Raw genomic sequence first — 26,226 nt, 5'->3', positions numbered from 1 at the left:
AATAAACATACGTGTGCATGTGTCTTTATAGCAGCATAATTTATAATCCTTTGGGTATATACCCAGTAATGGGATGGCTGGGTCATATGGTACATCTAGTTCTAGATCCTTGAGGAATCGCCATACTGTTTTCCATAATGGTTGAACTAGTTTACAATCCCACCAACAGTGTAAAAGTGTTCCTATTTCTCCACATCCTCTCCAGCACCTGTTGTTTCCTGACTTTTTAATGATTGCCATTCTAACTGGTGTGAGATGGTATCTCATTGTGGTTTTGATTTGCATTTCTCTGATGGCCAGTGATGATGAGCATTTTTTCATGTGTACATGTGTTTCTTTAGCAATCAATATCCAAAAACTGTGCTACACTTGGGGAATGCAAAGTCACAGTGCTGCCATTGAGAAGCTCATAACCCATCTCTGGGGTGCATAGGCTGAGACTCATGTTATAATAACAGGTCTGTACAATGTTTTGAAGGAAATTGCCAACAGAAGTAATGCAAGTGGGGGCTTGAAGAATGCATTAAAAAATTTCCAGGTAGAAAGGCATAAGAAAGCGCAACCCATTCCTTTTTCACTTATTAAACAAATATTTATTTAGCCTCTTTAGTGAGGCTGGTCCTCTTTTAAGTGAATTGTCTCAAGGAAATACAGCTCAAAGATTGAGCTCAAGATACATGCATGGCTCCTATTTCCACTTTCCCGTGACTCCTCCGAAGAAGACCATGACTCTCTGGAAAAGGGTAAGGACTGTAAGTGAAAAACAGGGGACGGGTCCAAAGATAAATTCTCCTCTATATTTCTCTGTGGCATACTTGCCTTAAGGGTTGGGTAGACACACAGGCCAAGAATTTATGGAATGGGTACAAAAAACGTGGATGCTTACCATTTGGTAAGCATACACCATATTCTCAGCACATTTTAAACTCATTCTAACTTTGCTTCTGATGCCAAAACAGAAACTCAGAGAGGTTAAATATGCCCTCAAGGCCACACAGCCAATAAGTAAGAGAGTCTAGTGTGTTTCTGACTCATCCTATGCTCCTACCACAGCACTGAATTCCCCAGAGCCTGTAACTAGAGTGTAACTACTTAACCATGAAATTTTGAATCCTTCAGATCTTACATTCCACCCGTTGTTCTACTTTTATAATTATCATTACTCTTTCATACTAGTATACAAATTCATAAGTAGTGAGTAGGACTTTCGTGGCAACCATATTTCACAATTGAACTACTCTTGGGTTCTTTTGGGCTCTTCCAAATAGGGACGAGCTAGATGACATTAATTATTGGATGAACTTTAAGATCTCTCCTTCATTTGAAATGCTGATTCCTTGAAAACTTCAGAATGAGGCTTCAAATCAATCTGTTGACTTTCACTGGTCACTAACATACTTGCAATTTCCCCTCCCACTCTCCCAGCTTTGTTTGTTTGTTTTTTGCTTTTGTTTGTTTGAGTGATTGTTTTACTGTGTATAATTCTCCCAAAATGCTAGTAGAGATTAGTAAAGTTATGCTAGACCTCACATTATCAATCTAGGCTATTCAAAGCATATGCTAGCACTGACTGTTTTGTGGATATTATTCCTCTTGGTTACAATTTATGACAACCAAACAGAGCTTTTCCTACAAACAAAGTTGCAACTACAAAATAAAGTTTTGAAAAAGACTGTCTGGGCAAGGCACAAGGAAAGACTGTGTCTCTGAAATTGACTCTTGGATTTTAGAAACAGAAGTGGGGCAGGGGGAGGGAGAGAAGAGGGGATTGTGCCTCCTGAAATTCAGACAATCAATCCAGAGAGGCAGCCCGGCCTCACTTCTGTGGCTGAGAACTTTGACTCCAGCTTCCATCTGGTTTCCATAAGGCAAGAGAACTTGGCAAATGGCTGGCCACGTAACTTCAGCACGTGCACATCCTGACCACGAGCACCAGTAAAAAGAGCCAAAGGGAATAGACAAATTTCTCTCTGTTCCTCTGTACAGTCTAGGGAAGAAAGAGTTGCTTTAAAGAGAAACAGAGTGCTCCACAACCCTATGGGGCAATGTCTTAGTCCACTTTCTGTTGCTATAACAGAAAACCACAGACTGGATAATTCATAACGAAAATAAGTTTATTTAGCTTGCTGTTCTGGAAGAAACTGGGAAGTCCAAGAGCATGGCTCTGGCATCTGATAATTGTCTTCTTGCTGTGTCATAACATGGCGGAGGGCATCATACGGCGAGAGGGCAAGAGTGTACTCACTCACGTCTCTCTTCTTCTTTTTATAAAGCCACCAGTCCCATCATGGAAGCTCCACCATAATGTTTTTATATAATCCTAGTTACTTACCAAAGGCTATACCTCCAAATACCATCAACATATGAATTTGGGGATTACATTTTCAGCACATAAAATCTAAGAGGCCCATTCAAACCACAGTGGGCACGTTCATAAAGAACTGCCCATTTAACTGCATCAGAAATGCCCACCTCCCACTGAGATGATGTTACCAGTTATTCTAAAAATGCCTGGTAAATGTTCTAACTCCACTGCTGCCTTTAATTCCATATGGTGTGTGCACAGGCAGCAGGATCTAAGTGAAAGAGCCTAAACTTGGATCTAGATGGATACGGCATAAGTCAAAAATTCTGTTACTCATAACTGTGAAGCCTTGAACAAATTACTTAAACTGCTTGAATAACATACAGAGTATTCTGTAATTTATGAGATTTTTGTGAGATGATATATATATATAAAACATCCTGTACACAGTAGATGCTTAGTAAATAGTATTTATCATTAAGTTTGAGGTGATGCTTTCCTCGAAGATTTTAATTATTCAAACACGATCACAGTGTATCTGGCTCTAGGAGACTGTACATACATCATCTCCATTAATGTTTTGAACATACCTTTGATGTTTTTATATTATGCCACTTAAAATGCTTCAGTTCAAATAATTATGGAATATCTATTTAAAGGGAGTCTTCAGCTCCACGGCCTTACAGATGAGAATGTTGAAGCTGGAAAAAAATGCCACAGCAAGTCAGTGGCAGATCCAGGCCTATCCCAGTATCCCAAATCTCAGTTTTCTGTCTACTATTTCACTTGCCCTCATAAATGTTTCTGAAGCTAAAACAATTACAGTCATCCTTCCAAAAACCTCATCATAGAATTGTAGAGCTGGGATAGAAAAGTTTCTTCCATTGCTGTCTGGTAGGCTGAATTATAGCTCCCAAAGATGCCTGAGTCCCAGAACTGGTGAACATTACTCTGTATGAGAAAGGGTCTTTGCACATGATTAAGGATTTGGAGCAGAAGTGATTATTCTGGATTATTTGAGTGGGCATGATACAATCACAAGAGTCCTTATAAGAAGAAGCAGAAGACACCAGAGTCAGAGAGAGAGGAACATGTGAAAATGGAAGTGGTAACTGGATGATGGGCTTTGAAGATGGAGGAAGGAGCCATAAGCCAAGGAATGCAGGTCACCTGTAGAAGCTGGAAAAGGCAAGGAAACAAACTCCTCCAAAGCCTCCAGAGGGAACCAGCTCAGTGACACATTGACTTTAGCCAGTGACACTGATTCTGGACTTCTGACCTCTGGAACTGTAAGAGAATAAATTTGCATTGTTTTAAGCCACTGAGTTTGTGGTAATTTGTTACAGCAGCAATACATAACTAATATAACCGTGTAGTGCACTGTATCAAAAATACTGAGTGACAGCTAAAATGCCCAACCACTGGGAATTACAAGTTATAAAGGAATATAATGCAGCCTTTTAAAAAGTGTTGATTCAAGTTTATTGAAGAGAATGTGTATATTTTTACATGAAAAGCAATTTATTAGGCAGCGTATATAGTAGGACCCCGTTGTGAGAGAGAGAAAAAATAAGATTGAAAGTATATATTCATTATTTAGAGTAATTATCATCAATGTTGGGATTTTTCTATGTTCTATGTACTTTTCTGTATTCTCCAACCATGATGCACTAAATGTGTTGATTCTATAATTAGAAAAAATATATATTCTTTAAACAAAAGCCTATTTTTCACCAATCCTTTCATTTTATAAAACAGGAAATGTATATGTAAACCAGAGGAGTTGCTGGCTCAGGGAAGGGACCAAATTTCTCCTCAGTTCAGAATTTGGAAGCTTATTCTTATATTATCAAAGGTATAAAAAGCACAAGACTGAATCTCGACTATGAACGCTCAGAGAAATGACACACACTTCCCTCTCCACTTTTAATTTCCCTTCAATGGACTGCCCTTTCATATTAGGAGAGCCAGTAAGTGATTTCTTCCGTAGATAAATCATGAAAAAGCATTAGAGAGCATAACTGCACGTGGCATTTTGGAGCTTCTCACAGAATCTCCCAATGCAAATGCCATGTCAAAGGATTCCAGGCTGAGAAAAGCTGAAATGCAGACCCTGATATTGTTGACAGCTTATAAATCCATGAGACTTAAGTGCTTACCATTTTTTTTTTGAAACTCATTTCTCTTCTACTCTTATGAATCTTTTGACTCTTTTTTCTCATCTGTGTCTCCTTATGGCATGGAGACTCCCTTAACCAGCCATCCCAAGATATCTCTTACTGTAAATCCTTTTTCCTCTCTAATAGCATGGACTATTTCTGAGCTGCTACAATATTCCAAACACTGTACTAGGTCCTGGGGTTACAAAGATGAATAAAACAGAGTCCTTGCCTTCAATCACCTTCCAATCTAGTGGTACCAATAAGCATAGTCAAAAGAAGTAGATCTTATGTAGGAACGATGTTAGAAATAATCATAGAGATTCAAACAGCATGAAAAAGCGATTGGGTCTGAGTATAATTCCAATAGAAAATGGGTGATTTCATGAAAGAGGTACATGCTAGTTATCTGCCTCTTTATGATACATTCCTCATCCTTCCCCTACTCTGCCCTATATCACAGGAAGGTTGACTCCTGAAAACTGCATTTCCCAGCTCCTTGACACCTGGCTCTAGGCTAGGTTTTGCCAATGGGAGACTCATGCAGGAGATTAGAGGCAGGCAGGAGGCAAACATATTTCTGTCTTTCTCTATGCTTCAGGTGGCTTCTCTGGCTATGGTTGAATCTCCATCATGCCTCCATGCCACTGGAGAGCCCCATCTCCTCCAGTAACACCACCTCCATTTGTTAGGAATCTCTCTGCTAATGCCACGTCTATCTAACACTGCCGGACCTAGGGAGTCCCTGAGCACTTCCCGTTTGTTATCCCTCCAGCCCCAGAGATGGTGGCAGCTTCCTGTTGATGCTAGCCCCTCACGTACCTGACCATCTCCTGTTGGACTTTTCATCTTTCCCAACAGCTTTTTGATTCGTTCCCTAGAGTAAATGTCCTGGATGTAACTACCAGGCATGGGCTCTGTCTTCCAGACTCAACCCTCAGAAGAAGTTTATAGAACCAGAAGATTCTCTGTTGGCAATGCAAGGAAGAACATTCTTGGCAGAGATTCTAAGCAAAGCAATGACCACAGTCCAGAGTGGAGAAAAGCGACTAATGCAAGGCAGCTATGTCTTGAGGGTCACCAGGAAATATATTGGAGAAGCTGACTGGCAGTCTAGGCAGAATGAGACCACAGAGGCTCTTCAGTTATCAGATGGGTTTTATTCCACATGCCTGGAGAGTTATTGAAGGTTTTGAGCACAGTGAGATGACCAGATTTGTTCTTTTGGAAATTCAATCTGGACATGGCAGAAGATTAAACTGCATAACATTAAGAGCCTAACAAAAGGCAACAGTGGTGTAAATAGCAAGGAAGGGTGGATTTAAGCAGAGTCAGTGTGACTCGGCAAGAGAAAAGGGAGGTGTTACAAGTGCGTGGGAGGTGTTGAGTTAGAGTGGCTGTCCCTGTGACCAGGAGGAAATCATGAGGTGAGTGTGGTCTGGGCTGACATGGAAGGAAAAGTACCCATTTGAAAATGTGGGTTTGAAACTCACAGTAGGAATAATCTTGAGGGAGGTTATTTTAAAAGACATTCTCACCCCAATGACAAATCAGTTTGTTTGATTTAATTGAAGGCAAAATTTAGAACCTTTATGGCATGAAGCAACACCTCAATTAAATTAATACATTGTAATTATTAATATTGCAATTTTATTAGTGACAAATTTACAAGACTACAGCATTTTCATGACACAACTGCATTAACTTGTTTTTATTAGTATTCCATGTTTTCATGACCTATATTTTAAATACCAGGATGAAATCATCAGCTCACCGTGGGGATAAAAGAAGGAAGGAAGCTTGGCCTGATCTGATTTCTAGGATAAATCAGTTTTTGTCCTTTTTTTGTATTCCAGACCAGCATTAAAGGTGCAGAAATAATATCTGTGTACACATGTATATTATAATCTTCTAAACTTTTAATCTATCTTTCTAGAACCCCAAATATATCCACTTTGTAAATTACTCCCAAATGTCATTATATGACTAAGCACTCTAATTAGAAACTAAGTGCTAATAATTTGCCCTATTAAAAAGTTAGCATTTTTAAAACGAATGATTTATTTACCTGTAATGCCACTGGAGCATGATCTGAAAGACGTGAAAGACTGAGGTTTTACTTTTCTTAAGAGATTATAAAAAATCAGTGGACTTTATAAACATGAGCTCCCGTCTAGTAATCTGAGATTGCTTGTGTGATTCCGGGGTCCCAAATAATTCCTAGGTGAATCCATTCATTCCAAAGTGTGCAGGTGCTTTATGATAATTACTGCTTAAACAGTGTGAGTGTTAGAGCTGGAGAGTACCTTTGAGATCTTTTCATCCATTTCATAGAGCAGTAAACTGAGATAGCAGGGGGCTAAGTGAATTGTCCAAAGAGGCACAGTGAGTTGGTTGCAGAACCCAGCATGATTTGCTAAACAGTATTACCATCACATGGCCTTTAGCCCTCCAGGATTGTGGCAGCCTTTGGCACCACCCTGCATGAACCCAGAGCTTATTATTTGAGCCAGGGCAGGGAGTCTCCCAGATCCATCAAATTTCTTGCCTCTGATGACAGGTAGACGTCAGAGCAGAGCAAAGTCACAAAAGCTTTGGCTTTGGGGAAGACAGAACCTTATTAGCTTTGTCAGACACTCCCTCCTCTGGTTTTACAACTGTAGCTTTCTATATATGGCCCGCCAGACCCCAGTGGATTTCCCTATCAATGCCATGTCTATCTAATAGTGGCAGACCTAGGATGGCGCTGATCATTTCCCTGATGCAAACATTTAAGCACAGACATGCCACAGAGCAACACACTGTACCTTCCGTGACTTGTGCCAAAGTGAGCCCCTTGCTCACAAATATAGCAGTACGGGTGTGAATTATCAGATGCACCCAGCTATAGGCCTACATGGCCTTCCCTAATAGAAGTTCTTTCTTGCAGGTCGTGCACCCCTAAAATTCTAGATCTGTCACTGAACACAGTAAGCATGCTGTTTGCTTTCCCAAAAGACTCTTTCAGGAGGGTCTTTGTATGTTACCTCTGTGGCATGTTAGGGTCAAAGAGAGATGAGTGGCTCTTCTCTGTGCTTCTTCTCACAGGAGACTTGAATCTTTCTTTGTCTCAAGGACCAGAGAGCTCTGGCTCTAACATAAATCACATGTAATCTGCTGGTCACTCCCTTCTGCCGAAGGAGGCAGGAGAGAATGGAAGCATTAGTGGACAGACTCAGATGCTCAGGTCCTCTTAGGGGTGTTATGGGTTTATTTATGCCCCGGCCTCCCCGCCACCAAATTCACATGTTGTAGTCCTAATCCCCAGGATCTCAGAATGTGACTGTATTTAAATATAAGGTATTTATAAAGGTAGTTAAGGTTAAGTGAGGTCATATGGATGGGCCCTAATCCAATATGTCTGGCCTCCTCCCAAGAAGAGAGAAAGAAACCAGGAATGTACATGCACAGAGAGAAGGCCACAGGGGGACATAACAAGAAAATGGCCATCTGCAAGCAAATGAAAGAGAGAGAACTCAGGAGACACCAAGCCTGCCAACATCTAGGTATGGGCTTCCAGACTCCATAACTGAAAATAAATGTTGTTTAAGCCACCCATTTTATGATATTTTGTTATGGCAGCCCTAGGAAACTAAAGCCAAAGGCAATTCAAAAAGTAACATGGAGCCAAATCTTGATTCTAGAACCCAGCACCCAAAGGGTGGGGATAAGCTTCATGTCTTTTGTTGCTTCCCATGACCACATCTGACCCATTTCCCTATGAAAGAAGCATAAGCCAAGGTAATCAATCTCTCAAGTAATGGAAGGGAAGAATGGTGGCCTCATAGCAATGCAGATTTCTTTTTGGCAGCCATACAGCAGGGTCATATTTCAGGGAGCAACCCATATCCAAAGATTCTCTCACCCAAGGAAATATCTGTCATATCAAATCTCCTTAGTCTATTTCTTACAGTCCTAGCATAGGTAGTTAAGATCTCATTAATTCGAACCTCCTACATATTTGGATTTTGTGATAGAAGTGTATTAAGTTCATCTTTATATAGGGTATAAATGAGGTTATAAAGAAAATCAATCATTCAACTTCAAAGAAACTGTTATATTTACTTTGATCGGTTTCAAGTATGTTTGAAACATACACTTGAATGTAAGTAATGGCTGTATCAACTTCGAAGCAATTATCTCTCTCCATAGAGCAGCGCCTTCTTTCCCTTTCTCACCCTAGAAGAGTGGTTCTGAGACTTTGCTCGCTTCGAAGTTTGGTTTAAATAAATTAGAAGGATGAATGACAATCCATCAGATCCCATGGGAATGAGAGGGCAGGACCAGTATGATTTATTCTCCTTAAACATCTCCCAATATACAAAAAATATCTAACACACAATAAGCACTCTGTAAGTGTCAATTCTATTCCCCTTTCCCAATTAATCTAAATAATGAGTTTTTAACTATAGTAATTGATTTAAGTCCTGAAGGATAAAAAAAAAATTTATAATGTATTGAGTTGAGAAACAGAGGCCAACAAAGGTTAAGAGACTTCTTCAAGTTCATTCACTCATCCTAGTACCTTTTATGTGGCAAGTTCTGAGCTTTGTTGTTGACAAAGTCAGACCAGGACCCGGGACCTCTGACCCAGAGTTCCTTCCAATCTTATTCCAGTGCTGCCTTTGAGCTAGTTTTGTTTCAGAAATCACTGTGTGAGCACAGGTAAATCTTGCTGTCTTTTTCTGCATGTATTTAAGGTTGATTCTCCTTCCTTGAGTATAGTAAAAAAAATTTTTTTTAAGTTACAAATAAACCCTAAGTATGGACAGGCTCACACTTAGAGAAAAAAAGACAAAAGCAATCTACAAATGCTACTTAGGGCATTTGAGAACGCCTAAGAAGTCTCATTGACCCCCTATTTTGAGCATAACTGGGACACAAGTAACACTTGTTTTTTTTGTTTGTTTTTGTTTTTTGAGACGGAGTCTGGCTCTGTCGCCCAGGCTGGAGTGCAGTGGCCGGATCTCAGCTCACTGCAAGCTCCGCCTCCCGGGTTCACGCCATTCTCCTGCCTCAGCCCCCCGAGTAGCTGGGACTACAGGCACCCGCCACCTCGCCCAGCTAGTTTTTTGTATTTTTTAGTAGAGACGGGGTTTCACCGTGTTAGCCAGGATGGTCTCGATCTCCTGACCTCGTGATCCGCCCGTCTCAGCCTCCCAAAGTGCTGGGATTACAGGCTTGAGCCACCGCGCCCAGCCGACACTTGTTAAATTGAATTAGATATACAAAGCATTATAATGGGAACATCAGGGAGATGTGAGCCAAGTTATCTGGAGGGGAGTTGTGCAGCTGAAGGTGGGGAGGTTGGTAACAGATCAAGCTTATTTTGAAAAAGGACTAAAAGATCAGAGAAAGAGGGGAGGGTTGTTCTAGGCAAAGCAAACAGAATAAACATACATGCACAAGAACATATGTTCAATGTGGAATCTGAAAATGCTTTAAAAAGCAGAAGGTAGACCGGGCACAGTAGCTCACGCCTATAATCCCAGCACTTTGGAAGACCGAGGCAGGTGGATCACCTGAGGTCAGGAGTTCAACACCAGCCTGGGCAACATAGTGAAACCCCCTGTCTACTAAAAATACAAAAATTAGCTGGGCATGGTGGTGGGTGCCTGTAATCCCAGCTACTCGGGAGGCTGAGGCAAGAGAATCACTTGAGCCTGGGAGGCGGAGGTTGTAGTCAGCTGAGAGCTGAGATTGCACCATTGCACGCCAGTCTGGGCGACAGAGCAAGACTCCATCTCAAAAACAAACAAACAAACAAAAGCAGTAAGTAGAATACAAAAATATGCCATTAATACTTTGTAACCCTCCTGTCTGAGAATTTACGTAGTTCTTTTTAGTGTGACTTTAGTATGTTCTATTTTGCTCATAAACTGTCTTTTTCAAGTTTCCAAGAGTGCCTTGAATGCAAATACAACGACTTTGTGGAAGAAATCAATATTTGCCCTTCTATGTGCTTTCTAATTTAAGCTTAGTAATTCAGCTAATATTTCAGCAATGTCTCTAAACTGGTCATAAGAAAGGCTGAGAGGCTTCCAAGCTTGTAAATGAACCAAACATACACAGTATAATACCTGCTGTGCTCACAGATTGTTCTTATTTCACTGGTGCCAAAAAGTAAAAAAGTGTGGGTGGGGGGCAGGTAGAAAGTTGTCAGTGATAAATTTCTTCAGAAGAGAACTTATGATCCAAGCAGCAGCCACAAACACAAACACACACACACACACACAAACACGCACACACATATACATACACATACAACCTACTCATCTGCTTAATGTTTTGGAATGTAACAGAGACCAAAAATACTCTATTTCATGCAGAATCCTGGAAACATTTTTAAAAGAAGAAAAATATCAATTCGGGAGGAGATGCTTCAATTTTTCCATAGTTATTACTAAAAAGAAAATCTTGCCTCTGGCTATCATACAATATCTGGTACCAGACAAGCTCTCCCACCACAATCCTTAAAAGTAGCAACAAACAATTAGAAAATTAAATTTAAAGTACTATTTACAATAGTACAGAAATATAATATTAGAAATAAATTAATGAAAGATATACAAACACTCTACATTTAAAACTATAAAATCTCCTGAGAAAAAGTTTTGTAATTTTTGTTTATTTATTTTTTAAGAGTCAGAGTCTTGCTCTGTCACCCAGGCTGGCGTGCAGTGGCACCATCATAGCTCACTGTAGCCTCAAACTCCTTGGCTCAGGTGATCCTCTTGCTTCACCTTTGTGAGTAGCTAGGACTACAGTTATGCCACAATGCCCAGCTATTTAAAAATAAATAAATAAATTGTAGAGACAAGGTCTTGCTATGTTGCCTAGCCTGGTCTCAAACTCCTGGGCTCAGGTGATCCTTCTATCTTGACCTCCAAAGCATTTGAATCACAGACACAAGCCACTGCACCCAGCTAGAAAAAATTTTAAACATCTAAATACATGTATAAAAGTACTATGTTTATGCATCGGAAAGCTCAGTGTTATAAAACTCAGTATTGTCAATATTTGAAAGTCTAAATAAAAGTTTAGGGATACTATGTTTATGAGTTAGAAAATTTAACTGATTTATAAATTAATCCATTGATGTAATGCAACCAAATTTCTAGCAGGCAAGATGATTAAAAAATTTATATGGGAACGCAAAAAAAAAAACAAGAATAGCAAAAGCAGTACTGAAAAGATCAAATATTGGGTGACTCATGCTACTTAATATAAAGATTTACCATAAACTTCAAGAGGCAATACATACTTCTATTGGCCAAAGATATAGACATAGTTTAACTAAATAGTCCATATATGAATACATATATTGTCAATTGATTTTTGACAAATGCAATAGCATAATTCAATAAAAGTCTTTTCCATATAGGCTTCTAAAACAGCTGAATATCCATGTGCAAAAACAGAAAGAAAGAAAGAATCTTACTCCTACCTGTTGTCATATGCAAAATTTAATTCAAAATGAACCACAGACCAAAACATAAAGATAAAACAACACAAGTTCTAGAAGAAAACATAGGAGAAAATATTCATAAACCTTGGATAGGCAAAGATTTCTTAAAACACAATATGCAAGGATCATGAAGGCAAACAATAATAAATTTATCTACATAAAAATTAAAACTTTCTGCTCTTAAAAATATTAAGAAAATGAAAAGATCAGCCACAGACAGGGAGAAGATATTCACAATACAGATATGTGACAAAGGACTAGAATCTAGATTATAAAAATAAGCCTTCCAACTCGATAATAATAAGAGAAAAATTTTAACAAATAACATAAATAAATGGGCCAAAGATTTGAATAGGCACTTAATAAAAGAAGATATATTAATGGCCATAGAGCAGAAAAAGAGCAAACATCTGTAATCATCAGGGAAATACAAATTAAAACCACAATTAAATCCCATTACACACCACTTAAATGACTAAAATTTAAATAGTGACAATAACAAGTGTTGGCAAAGACATGGGGCAATTCATACATTGATGCTTGGATTGCAAAATGGTGCAACCACTTTAGAAAAAAAGATTGGTAGTTTCTTTTAAAGTTAATCATACACTTAATATATAATTCAGCAGTTTCAATACTAGGTATCAAAGAGAAATAAAAACACATTCACTTACATGAAAAAAATATTCATTTACATGAATATTTAAAGCAACTTTATTCACAACTACACCAAACTGGAAATAGCCCAAGTTCATCATGGGAAATAGCCCAAATGTTATCTACTGGTGAGTAGATAACTGAACAATGGTATATTCAAATAATGGAATACTAATCAGTAATAAAAAGCAACAGACCACTGATAGGTACAATATGGACAAATCTTAAACACTATCCTGAGTGAAAGAAGAAATGAAAGAGCACAACCAGGATGATTTAATTTACATAAAGTCCTTGATCACGTAAAACTAATTTATAATAACAGAAATCAGATAAATCTTTCCCTGAGGCAAGGAATATATGGGGGATCAACTAAAAGGGCCATCAGGGAAGTTTCTGGAGCAATGAAAATGTTATGTGTCATGATTGACGTGGTGGTCACACTTGTGTATACATTTCTCAAAAACTCATCAAAATGTACACTTAAAATGTAAGCACTGTATTATATATCAATTACAGTGGAAGAAATTTGGTTCAAAAAATAAAGATCATAAAAATAACCCCGTCTCTACTAAAAAATACAAAAAACTAGCCGGGCGAGGTGGCAGTCGCCTGTAGTCCCAGCTACTTGGGAGGCTGAGGCAGGAGAATGGCATAAACCCCGGAGGCGGAGCTTGCAGTGAGCTGAGATCCGGCCACTGCACTCCAGCCTGGGCGACAGAGCGAGACTCCGTCTCAAAAAAATATATAAATAAATAAATAAATAAATAAAGAGGGACTGGGTGCAGTGGCTCATGCCTGTAATCCCAGCACTTTGGTAGGCAGAAGTGGGTGGATCACAAGGTCAGGAGATCGAGACCATCCTGGCTAACACGGTGAGACCTTGTCTCTACTAAAAATATAAATAATTAGCCAAGCATGGTGGTTGGCACCTATAATCCCAGCTACTTGGGAGACTGAGGCAAAAGAATTGCTCGAAGCCGGGAGGCGGAGGTTGCAGTGAGCTGAGATCACACCATTGCACTCCAGCCTGGACAACAGAGCAAGATTTCGTCTCAAAAAAATAAAAATAAAATAAAATAAAGAGGGACATACATACTATTTTATAGTTTACAAAGGGGTTTGATTGTTTGCTTGATATTGATCCTTACCACCACCTTGTGAAGTAGGCATGCATACAGGCTCCTATTGTGGAAAAGTCACAAAATTATGTGTTTTGTTCCTGAGCTACAGTGTCTCACTTGGCTCTGGAATTCATCCACACACCTTGGGGGAATAAGAACAAAAAAAAAACCACCAAAAAACAAAAAACAAAAAAAACCCCACTCCCTATGCACACAAATTATAAAGATGCTTTGAATGGTTCATTGCCTAGATATGGAGGAGGGTTGCCTATGGTAATAACGGTTGTACTGATTATTTTTTCTACTGCACTATCAGCCAGGCATTGCACCAAGATCTACTCATGTAATTCTCAAAACAGTCCTGGGAGGTAGGCATTATAATCTCCATATACAAATGAGAACATTGGGCCTCAGCAAATTTAAGAGACTTACCAAAGTTCACACAGGTAGCAAGTGGCAGAGCTGGGGATCTAGGTCTGATGGACTCGAAGTTCCAGCTCTTTCCATACCACCATATTGGCTCCATATTTCAGATAAATGGGACTATTTTTATTTGCACTGACTAAAGTTATTCCCCAGTAACTAAAGTTATTCAGGGGTGCTGGCTAAGAGTGGTCCTTTGGAGAAGATTGAGATAGAGTCAATAGAACTTCAGGTCTAGGACAATGTGGTCTGCACCCCAAAAATCACGTCGAGGCCAATGCCTCTCTTATCTGGTGGATGGACATTGAGTTCCAAAAGAAAGAGGGATGTCAGTCTGTGAAGGAACAAGGAGCCACATTTGGGCATCTGCGACAATGGGTGCGGATGGGGAGAAGTGGGGGAAGCTTCAGCATGGTGTGCAGGCAGCAGCCCCCTAAGTGAGATGATAGTTCTGGTAGGGGATCCGGAGCCACACAGTTCTTGATGCAAAGTATTGTAGGATGCAGATTTCATGTGGGGAAATCGTTCATGAAGACCCACTTCTCATTTAAAGATGAAAAATAAAAGGGACATCAGAGCGTAATGGATTATTAGGATTGATTTGGGGTTGAGTGCCAACTCTAACATTTGGTGAAAACAGGTTTGAAGCAGAGAACGCTGACGTAAAATCCTGGCTCTGTACTTACTAGCTGTGCAATCTTGGGCAAGTTACTGCACCTCTCTAAGCTTCTCTCTTCTCAGTTGGCAGATGCAAATAATGATGCCTACTTTACAACACAGATGGAAGACCGACGTTTGCAAAGTGCCTTCCTCGGTGTCTAGTGCTAGGTTAATGTTTGACCCTCTCCTTTTGTGGGTAACCCATCAGGAACCTTAGGCTTCAACCTTGATTTGAATCCCTAAATTTTAGCTCTGCTGGCACTTACTTGTCTGAAATTGCAGCTGCCCCCAGGGAGTGGAGCCTGTTGGAAGCCAGTCCTCTTCCTGTTCCTTCCTGCTCATCCTGTCTCCCTAGGTCCTGGCATTCCAACTACTCCCAGGATTAATACTGTCTACCCCTTGCTTCTGGATCTCTGAGGTCTTCCCAGACTCTGTCACAGCTCTCCATCATCAACCTGCCCAGGGGGTCTGCCCTAACATTCCCTGCACAGGTTCTGATGACAAGGGTGGAAACAAGTTTCTGATCTGATAAAAACTCAGTCACAAAGGTTCCAGGCATTTCTGCTGAATCTCTGTATAACTGGGCTTAACAAAAGATAAACCTGATCATGTCATGTTCTTGATTAAAATCTGTCTCATATTTCCTCAAGATAAAGTTCAAAATCCTTAGCATGGCCTGCCATGTCCCACAGGACACAACACATGGCACTCTCTCTAACTTCCTCTCTCACTACCTGCCCCTCCACCTGCCACAACCAGCACCACAGGCATCCTCTACTTTCCAGCCAGATTGAATTACTTGCCCTTCGAAAACACGCTCCACCCTTACTTGCCCCAGGGACTTTGTACATCCTATTTCTCTTGCCTGGGATCCTTGCCTCCCATCTCCTTCAATACCCTCTTCCCGGCTCATCTCTGTCCTTCGTAAATCAGTTTAGCCATCATCCGAGAAGTTCTCTCTGACTTCCAGGACTTATTTGAGGCCCTTCTTGGGTGTACCCCTGGCTTGCTAAACTTCTGTTTTAAGACTAATCACCTTTAGTTGATTTTATTGTGTCTTTCCCATTAGACTGTAAACACTCTGAGAGTGGACCTGCATTTAGACTCCTGTACTCCAGCACTTACCAGAGTGCCCAGCACAGAAGGGGTACTCAGGGAGTGCTTATAGAACAGATACATGAAAAGAACTATAGAGCAAGTCAGGAAACACACTTGATGAATAACAACCACATATCTGTGAAGCAGGTGATGGGCCTTGGAAAAGACAACCCCTAGAGGAAAGAAGACAAGAGTAAGAATTTCTGTAAATAAACTTTCCGTGAGATTTTCCAAAAGATCTGAGCACATGGAGCCGACTGCAATCCAAGACCACTAGACCACCCTGGAAAAGCACTGCCTTCTTCTCAGAATTGCATGGGAACCCCCGTCTGCTCACATTATGCTCTGAGGCCACACAGTCTGAAAATGGAGTGTCACATTTTTTGGTCTGAGCTGTGTGCTGGCCTGCTCCAAAGCTGAAGGGAACAGCATTCTCTAGGCACAAAGAATGCACTCAGACCCACTGACTAGGAATGTATTTTTAAACCAAAAAGTTTGGGAAGAGTTAAGCAGCCTGCAAGGTTTCAGAGATCTGTAGCAAATGGGATTCAGCACAGAGACCTCCCAGGATGAAGGATTTGTACCAGACAGGAATCAAAGTTGTCCCAGATCTGGTAAAGATTTCAGAGGGCTTATGTAATTGTCAAAGATCTATTTGCAGCGGGTCCCCAAGGTGGGTGCTAAGATGCAATGTCTGTTCTCATGCAAGACCTGCAAGTGCAGGCTTCTTTGCCCCAGCTGATGGGCAAATTTTCACAAATAATAGGCTTAGTGGACAATACCACTGAATCATTGTGATACTGTTGAATAGAAAGACTTCAGACTAATGTCTGGCTGTGACATGGACATGTTATTAATGACTGTCTCCTGCTAGCTCTATTTTTTTTTGTCTCTGAAATGTAGACCCACTGAAACTGTATTCCCAGGGGACCATACATCAGGACAATGGATCTAACAGCTGATTGATCTAGCACAGTAGTTGAGTGGGTGGTTTGGAGAGTCTGGATTCCTGGATTGAATCCTGGCTTCACTACTTGTTGTGTGACATCTTTTCTTAAACTCCAAGTCTCAGTCCCCATACCTATAAAATGGAAATAATGAGAGGACATACAAAAGTACGCACTCAGTAAAGTGAAGATTCAACATAAAACCCTTGCAAGTTCTTGTCACACAAACAAATCAATAAATGTTAAGCATCATTAGTGAAATGGGACTATCCTTGACAGTCTAGGATACGCGGTAAACTTTGTCCTTAAGGACAGAATCTTTGTTTCAGTGGTTCCCCTTACGATATTCCAAAACAACCCTGCAGCTTCAACTCGAAGATAGTCACTGATTTGGCTTTGTCCTCCATTTCAGTCAACACATATTTACTGAGATGATGTGTCCAGCCAATGCTGGGCCCTGAGGCTCTGAGGCTGCAAAGATGAAGAAGAAATAGTCCCAGCCCCTTCTGAACTCACAGATGGCTGGGAGAGTTCGATCCAAAAAGACATCATCACCGAATTAGCTCTATTTTATTATAGTGTGATAAGTCAAGTGAGAGAGGGAGACCGAGAGGACTGTGGACACACACAGAAGAGGCCTGAGGTATGTGAAAGGCTTTCTAAAGGACAGGAGGTGCAAGGGGGTCCTCCAAATAATGGGAGGCAGAATTTGGCAGCTGGAGAAGTCAGGGTAAGCAAGTTCAACATGGGAAACAGCCAGGACAAGGGCCCAAAGATGCCATGCCATCTGGGAACAATTGGAATGACCTGGGGATGTGAGAGTAATTCACTTAAGCTAGAGGCTGGAGTGCGAAGGCAGTGATGAGTTTGGGGCTTGGTAGGTAGAGGCCTGTTAGGGAGAACCCATGAGCTGAATGCAGATTTCTCAACCTTAGCACTATTGACACTCTGGACAGGGTGATTGCTATGAGAGGCTATACTGTGCATTGTAGAATGTTTAGCCATGGCCTCTATTCACTGGATGCCGGTAGCAAGTCCCTCTAACACACCACTGTCATGACACACCAAAATGTCTCCAGATACTATAAAATGACCAGCAGAGGTAGGGGTAAATTCACACCTTCCCCTTCCTCTGTTGAGAATCATTGGACTAAACTAAGGACTTTGAGCTTTAGGCCGGTTTAGAGTCTCTTAAGGTGAAGTGACATGGTCAGATATGCAGTTAACTCAGATTATTTTGGATTAGAAACACCACACAAAGACAGCCAATCTGGTTCAGGAGCTATTGCAACAATCTAGAGAAGAAATTATAAATGACAATGGAAATATTAACCAAGGGATGTTTTCTCTCTCTCTCTCTCTTTCTGTCCATCTACGTAATATAATGCATTATTAGTATATATACAAATATGTCATAATGTATATTATATATAGTAGTATATTAATGCACACACACTAATTGGTGCTATAAAAAAGCGAAGGGTGACTCTAAGAGAAGAGAGTGATAAGTCTTTATCTCTTCTCCCAGGATAAGTAGAAATTTTTTTTGAATTGTTTATAATTCTCCTGAATAATTATAAATACCATCATTGCACTTTAATATTGCTAACAACATTTTACAAACATTAGCTCATGGAATTCTCACCACAGCCCCATAAATTAGGTTTTATAATCCCCATATTAAAACGAAGAAAGTGAGGTTTACAGAGTTAACAGTTTACACAAACTGATGCAGCCAGTAAACTGTGGAGCATGGACTCACTTCTTGAGTTCAAATTTCATTCTCTTTCCACTGTATCCTGAAAGATGTTTCATAAACACAAGGCTTATTGTACTCTGATTCATTGCAATCAGTTCGATCTGGGGCATGTTAAAAGAACTCCATTTAGTTTTTTCAAACAATACATTTCCAAGCAAATGATCTCATAAAAATACAAAAGGAAGAGAATCCCCCAAAGTGGAAAGTTTTATATGACTTGTATGCTTGCTTTCTTTTTTCTCTCTCTGTTTCTGTGTTAATGAAGGACATGCTCTTTCTTTCCTTACTCAGTCCAGGCTCTTGTTACTATGCTCACCAGCCCTAGCTGAAGCACAAACACCACATGCTCATTTGTCCCTAGAAACTCTTCAGGCTTCCATGAACTTGACACCTGAAGTGAATGTGCAGTTTGCCACACCAGGTGGCCACTGAGGAAGTGGCAGAGAGGATCAAATCCTTTACTTAATTTGTTTGAATGTCCCTTGTCACCAACAAATCCTTCTTGTTTATGTAGAGAAGAAGAAAAATAAGTGGGTTATTAACATTTATTTGGTTTCTTTTTGAATTAATAAATAATAATTATATCTAGGTACATGTTACAATGTGATGTTTTGATATGTATTTCCAATGTGGAATGACTAAATCGGGCTAATTAAACATATCACCTCACATACTTAACATTTTTGGCAGGGGTGAAAACATTTAAAATATTTTTGTGATTTGGAAATACGCAAGGCATTATTATTAGAGTCCCATTCTGTGCAATAGACTAAAGTTTATTCCTACTGCCTAACTGAAATGTTGTACCTTTTGATCAACATCTCCCTTTCCCCACCACCCCTGTTCCTTGCCTTTGGTAACCATCATTCTACTCTCCACTTCTATGAATTCCATATTTTTAGATCCCACATATATTTGAGATCATGTGGTATTTGTCTTTCTGTGCCTGGCTTATTTCAGTTAGCATAACGCCCTCCAGCTTCATCCATGCTGTCAAAAATGATAGGATTTCTCACCATTTTAAGGCTGAGTAGTATTCCATTGTCAATATATACCCTATTTTATTTATCAATTCATCTGATGATGGACATGTGGGTTTTTCCTATAGTTTAGCTATTGTGAATTATGCTGCAATTAACATGTGAGTGCAGGTATCCCTTCAGCATACTGATTTTAATTCCTTTGGATATACAACCAGAAGTGAGATTACTGGATTGTGTGGTAATTCCACTTTTAGTCTTCTGAAGAACCTTCATACTGTTGTCCATAATGCCTGTGGGGTTTTTGTTTTGTTTTGTTTTGTTTTTTGCTGGTGCAAAGTTTACAGCTGATAAATCTGTCTAAATGTTGTTAACAGGTCAAGTGCACCTGTGGGCTAAACGTGATTCAGCCAGATTTGTGAAGAATGAGTGTGTTTTCCCTAGTTGCATCCACATATCATTTGTTACACTGTCTGAAAGGCTTGACTGGTGGCTGTACCCAGACCTGTCCCCACCCTGAGTTTTAAAGCTTGCTCCATTTACAGAGTTTTCCAGCAATTCTAGGAAAAAAATTTTCTGGAAAGAGCATCAGTATTGTTCTGCACACTGGGCAGGAAAGAAATGTTACAGAATGTATTCAAACTACATAGTTGCTCTATCTTTTTAACATAAATTTGCTTGAGAATTTGATTAAAAGTCAGAGGCTAATTTGGCTACAGGAGGTTGAAAGAAACAAATATTTATTCAGAGCTTATTAAGGGCTAGGATTTGTGTTAGACACTCTGCTGCTTATCTCTTTAATTCTAGCCACTATTCTGTGAGAAATCATCCCTTTATCCTCATTTTTTAAAAAGACACTTGGAGGCTCAGAAAGTACAAACAACTCGCCCAAGACCACTCAGCAAGTAAGGAGCAGAACTGACAATATTTACTCACTCTTTAAACCATCATTTGAGAGTCTGCCATTGCCATGCACTGTTCTGGGCACTGAAGATACACCGGCGACCAGACAAAACCCTCTGTGTACAGACAGCACCTGGATGGAGAGACAGACAATAAGCATAATAAACATGTAAAATGCATGGTATGTCAATTAAATATAAGGTAACAGGTGCTGCAGTAGTCATTGATGCTGTTTACCAAATATTTCCAGGGCTTGGGTTTCCATGTGCCTGGCTCTGGCAAATGAATGGTGAGCAGTTTCACTTCTGGGCTGGAGTGTGTAATTGCTAGTTTAAGACCCTCCGACCCCCTTTCTGCCTCCTGCCATGCTGATGGGCAAGAGTCCAGGTGGTGCTCACTCCATCAGCCTGACTTACAGGTAAGCACCACAGAGTCAGCCTCTGTGGTAGGGGACCACTGGATTAGAGTGAATCTGGAAGGAGGAACAAGGCTATATGAAAGAAAAAGAGAGAGGTCCACTGGGGTAAGTAATGAACACTGAATTCTGAGCATTGCAATAAGGGTTACTGTGAGGTCCTGCCCTGGGGTTCAAGATCAGCTGAGCAAATAGCCCAGAGCCAGCAGCCAGGGGAATAGGGTTCAATGGGCTACCTTCCATTATAGGAGGGAGCATGGTACAGTGAAGGAGACGGATAAGATGTCATGTGGACATGGGATCAAATCTTCATTGTCCCATTAACCAGCTGAGGAAAAATCTTAACCTCAAAATAGTTCAATTCTGAACTTCATTTTATTTGCAAAATGTAAGTCACAAACTTTTGCTTTATGGAATTACTATATTAAGACTGAAATCAGGTGGAATCTGTGAAATGAAAGTGTGCAAGCTGTTCCTCTGTTGCCCCCACCCCAGTGCTCTTCCTTAGACACCTGGTCCTTGGAATTATGAACTCTGTGTTGTCTGCATCTGGCTTCAAGCATGACTTTTCCCAGCTAAATTAGATCGCCTTTTCTTTTAAAAGGTAGGTTCTTTTTTTTTTTTTTTTTTTTTTTTTCCCAATTCGATTTCTTTGTTTTGTTTTGTTTGGGTGTTTTTTGCTTTTCGTTTGTCTTCAAAGAATGGTTTCTGCACCCACTGTTTAACATTTCGAAGACAGGACACTCTTCTCAAGATAGTTTTGTGTTGTGTAACAAACGCATTGCTTCTCACTTCCCATGAGAGCTGCTCTATCTTATTCTCCTCTCCTTTGCTCTCTTTCTTTCCAACAAAGAGTGAAGAAGAAGGTTTCCTAATGGCCCCTGTCTCCTGAATCACCCTCCCTTCTCTTGCGACCCCGCCTGTTGATGGAAATATATAATTGGGTTAAGCAGGTTTATGTCTTCTCATCCTGTTTCCTGTGTAATTTATGTCCTTCATCACACATCTGTTTAAAAAAAAAAAAAGGAGAAGAAGGAAGTGTCCTCCTTGTTCACAGAGAAAAATCAATTATCCTCCCCTCTAAAATGAATTCATATGTATTTATTTGGTGGGAAATCTTCAAAGAAACTAACAGGATCTCTCTAAAATATTCAGGCCATCCTTACAACTCACCCCCAACTCCTGTGTCTGCTTTGATGTTTGATTAATCAAAAGTATGTTAGTTACACACTGGGCACTATATCAAATATGAGCAAGACATGATCTGATCCTTTCCCACAAGGAGCACTGAGTCTAGAAGAGGAACTAGACGTGCACATTGCAGTACAGTGTGACTCACAGTGCTGAGAGCAATGGTCAGGGTGGCCCAGGGAATGCAGTAGATTTGAGGCTCTGGTATAGCTAGTGCCGAAGGGTAGGGGCAGGAGGGGGTCCTGTGAAGACAGAGAGGTGGGATATAAGGTTTGAGTGGCTAGCCAGCCATTTCATACAGAGCTCCAGTTCAACAGGGGGAAAAAAGTGTAGAGTTTATTTGTTTTCCCCAGGAGAGAAGAGGATTAGAGCAGGGATCTCCAACCCCTGGGCCAGGAATCGGTACTGGTCTGTGGCCTGTTAGGAACCAGGCCACACAGCAGGAGGTGAGTAGTGGGTGAGCTTTACTTTTCATCTGTACTTTATAGCCACTCCCCATCACTCACATTACAACCTGAGCTCTGTCTACTGTCAGATCAGCAAGGGCATTAGATTCTCATAGGAGTGCAAACCCTACTGTGAACTGTGCATGCAAGGGATCCAGATTGCACACTCCTTATGATAATCTAATGCCTGATGATCTGTCACTGTCTCCCATCACTCCCAGATGGGACCGTCTAGTTGCAGGAAAACAAGCTCAGGGCGCCCACTGATTCTACATTATAGTGAATTGTATAATTATTTCATTATATATTACAATGTCATAATAATAGAAATAAAGTGCACAATAAATGTAATGGGCTTGAATCATCCCGAAACCATCCTCCCACCCCACCACCTCATCCGTGGAAAATTTGTTTTCCACGAAACCAGTTCTTAGTGCCAAGATAGTTGGGGACCACTGGATTAGAGGATTTTGGCTTTGGAGATTGACTCCAGAGTGAATCTGGATTAGTTCTAATTCAGAAATGGAAAATAGAAGCAGAAAAAGAATGGAATTAGACACTGTGCTGGGAAATAAAACCAGTTATCTCATTGATTCTCACAATACCCCAGCAAGGACCTGCTTCACCAGAAGCTATTATTCCACTCAGTTTATACTTGAGAGGACTATGGTTCAGAAAGGCTAAATGGGAAAATGGGTATCACTGCTCTACTTCCCACCAGGGTTGACCACTGGGGATCAGCAGTGTGCGTGGGGTCAGAGCATCCCTGCATGCATCACTCTAGGCTGAGAAGGGCTTATGTGCAGTGGCCCAGGGCCAGGTGCCCTGTATCTGTCTGATGGACTGAGAGCCATGGCAAAGCTCTTCCCAGTGATGGTTGGAAAACCAAAATGATATGTCCTTACTATGTGGGTTTTTTTCCCCACACATTTGTCCACTCCATGGGCTTTTATAATTATGGTGCCCTGAACCTGACAAAAGCTAGATGTTATGATAGATAAGCCAATGGTAGCTGGAGGAAAGATGCACTCCCAGTAAAATGTACAATTACCAGGGATGGCGCAACCCCAACCAAGGGTCCTAAAGCACCTGAAACACTTTTGCTTTCTCCCATTTTTGGGGATTTCAACATTGATATACAAGTGGAGTTTAGACCCTAGAACATCACAATTGGATGAACAGGGCTTGCATAAAAGACACGTGGTCTTCATGAATCTTTGCCTTGAAATCTAGAGAAGCACGTCATAGGGGGACCAGGGCCATCTTCACCAACTACTCAAATGGTGTTTCCCATATTACTATCTGAGTAAGAAGACAGATGCTGGTATTGGGGCTCCAAACAACTCCCACTGGCAGGCCATTTCTCCAACAGCCTTCCTCCCTGGGGTGGACTATGTTGAGTGCATGGATAAGGACATGAAGCCTACTAATGACCTGAGAAAGGAGACTCCCTCACCCTCGCTTCTATAGAGTCCATCAGAAGGAGTTTGCCAAAGACCTTGGTCTTTGTCTCAAGCCCACATTCTCAAAACGGAATGTGATTTTATTTTTTGGTCACTTGCAGACTCACCAAGGCCTGTCACCAGGTAAGAATGGTTGAGAAAAATAAATAACAATGTGGATGTTGGGCAAAAGCAAAGCCACTTGAACAAGAACCTGGTTCTCCAGAAACCAGTTGATACGATTTGGCTGTGTCCCCACCCAAATCTCACCTTGAATTGTAGTTCCCATAATCCCCATGTGTGTGCGAGGGACTGGTGGGAGGTAATTGAATCATAGGGGCAGTTACCTCCATCCTATTCTCATTATAGTGAGTGACTTCTCACAAGATCTGACAGTTTTATAAGGGGCTTTCCCCCTCTTTGCTCTGCACTTCTCCTTGCTGCCACCATGTGAGGAAGGATATGTTTGCTTCTCCTTCCACCACGATTGTTAAGTTTCCTGAGGCCTTCCCAGCCCTGTAGAATTGTGAGTCAATTAAACCTCCTTCCTTTATAAATTACCCAGTCTCAGCTATGTCCTTATTAGCAGCGTGGGAATGGACTAATACACCAGTCAAAGCCATTTTCCTGGATTGTATGTGGGATAAAGAGCTGCCAGGCTGACCTGAAGAAGCTCAGAGATGTAGCCAAAGAATCACTATTTAATATGTTTAAAGGGCTAGGCTTCCAAGAAGGACTGAAGTAGTGCAGGGAAAGGTGTGAAGGATCTTAGTAGGAGGGCTATCCATCCTCCTTACAGGGCAGCCTCATTGGGTCCAGTTTTCTAAGATTAAATGTAACTCCTCTTCTTTTTTCTGTTTCCTTGAAAACTGTTGCACAAATATAGCAATTCTCAGCCCCTACCATGCTTGGACAAAACTGATTCTTTGGCTCAAGCATTGAAAGTGGAAATTCCTAGGGTTGCCTGGCACCATTCGTCTCCCCTTATCACCCTAGCAACCCTTGAAGATGGATGGACTAGATAATACCAATGACCTCTCATCTGACAAATGAGTGTTCTGACAGAGGGTGGCTTTTCCAGAACTAGAAGGGAGGCTGCCTGACACATCCAGGCAACTTTCTCTGTCAGTGTGCTGTGTGGTTGGACAGAGTGGCCCTCGTTCTCACTGCTGCACATTCATATGTTGTCATTTTAAGCCCTATTGCCCTCTCCTTTCAAAGTGCCATAGGGCAGTTGTTTAATAACACTGAGGAACTCCGTAGAATTTAGATTTTACTGATAAGATGGAAGGTCTTCTTTGTATGCATGCACAATGGGAAGATTCAAATCAAGACCACCTTCCTGACTGTTTTTTTGTCTGTGTCAAGGAAATGTTGGGTTCCTAAAAAGAGCAAAGCAGTTGTTCAAACTCCTTTGAAGGAAATTGTTGTTTTCGTTGTTATGCTCCTTCTTATTGATTGGCTCTCTGGTGGTAGTGATCTCTGGCTCCCTCTTGATCTCTCAGTTCCTGATGGAAACTTTGCTCTCAGTTCCTAACGGAAACTTGAGTTTTTCTTTTTCTTCTCCAAGAACTTATAGTGACATGAAATGCATCATCTTTTTGCCCCTGCTTCGACCCACCAGCCATCCTGTCCCTGATTTTTTTTTCCTTATTATGTAAGTCAGAAATTCTCTCCCTTAAAGCCTCTATCCCTTTCCTATGGTTTGCAAAACTTCATAACATCAGGGTTATTTTCCAGCCATAAAGTGCTCTGATTCAAAAGAAAATGCTCCTCTCTGTTAGTGCTGAGCAACCTTTTAACTCTCAGATAATTCCAAAAGAGTAATGTCGACAATCCCTTTTTTCTCTACAATTCAAAATGAAGATAGCTATATTGGGTCCTAGACAGTCCACTGCTAGAAGAGCCCTGGGATTTTTTCTGACCCGTCAGGTAGGATGGGAGTCAGGAGTTACTCCAGGGTAGGTCCCTCAATATTTATTCCTTCTTTGAGGGCCACAAGCTAGGAGCCCTTTCTGGGCACTACAGTCAGGTACCAATGGGTTCCAGAAACTCTTGTGTTATTGTTGTATCTTAATTTGTTTAACAGCTACTTCTAAGGTAGTTTGCTAATAAAATACAGTCTTTTCATTTATCAACTAACTTTATTTGAAAGTTTCATTGAGCATATTTCTGTGGTGAATGATACATATAAACCTACAATCTGTCCT

At 40.7% G+C, this 26,226-nt stretch overlaps 1 long non-coding RNA gene across 1 annotated transcript in view; it reads right to left on the bottom strand.

The window, feature by feature from the left end:
• Positions 1 to 13,469: 13,469 nt before the first annotated feature.
• The window catches only part of LOC126936806 (uncharacterized), a 138,378-nt gene continuing 125,621 nt past the window's right edge, over positions 13,470 to 26,226 (bottom strand). Inside the window, exons 3-4 of the long non-coding RNA XR_007719578.1 lie at positions 20,556 to 20,655; positions 13,470 to 16,106 (exon numbers count right to left, since the gene is read on the bottom strand). This is a non-coding gene — a long non-coding RNA (uncharacterized LOC126936806). The remainder of the gene's footprint in view (positions 16,107 to 20,555; positions 20,656 to 26,226) is intronic.

Source organism: Macaca thibetana, chromosome 15 (assembly GCF_024542745.1).
Source record: "Macaca thibetana thibetana isolate TM-01 chromosome 15, ASM2454274v1, whole genome shotgun sequence".
NCBI classification, from domain to species: domain Eukaryota; kingdom Metazoa; phylum Chordata; class Mammalia; order Primates; family Cercopithecidae; genus Macaca; species Macaca thibetana.
This window is presented reverse-complemented; position numbering and strand designations above follow the sequence as displayed.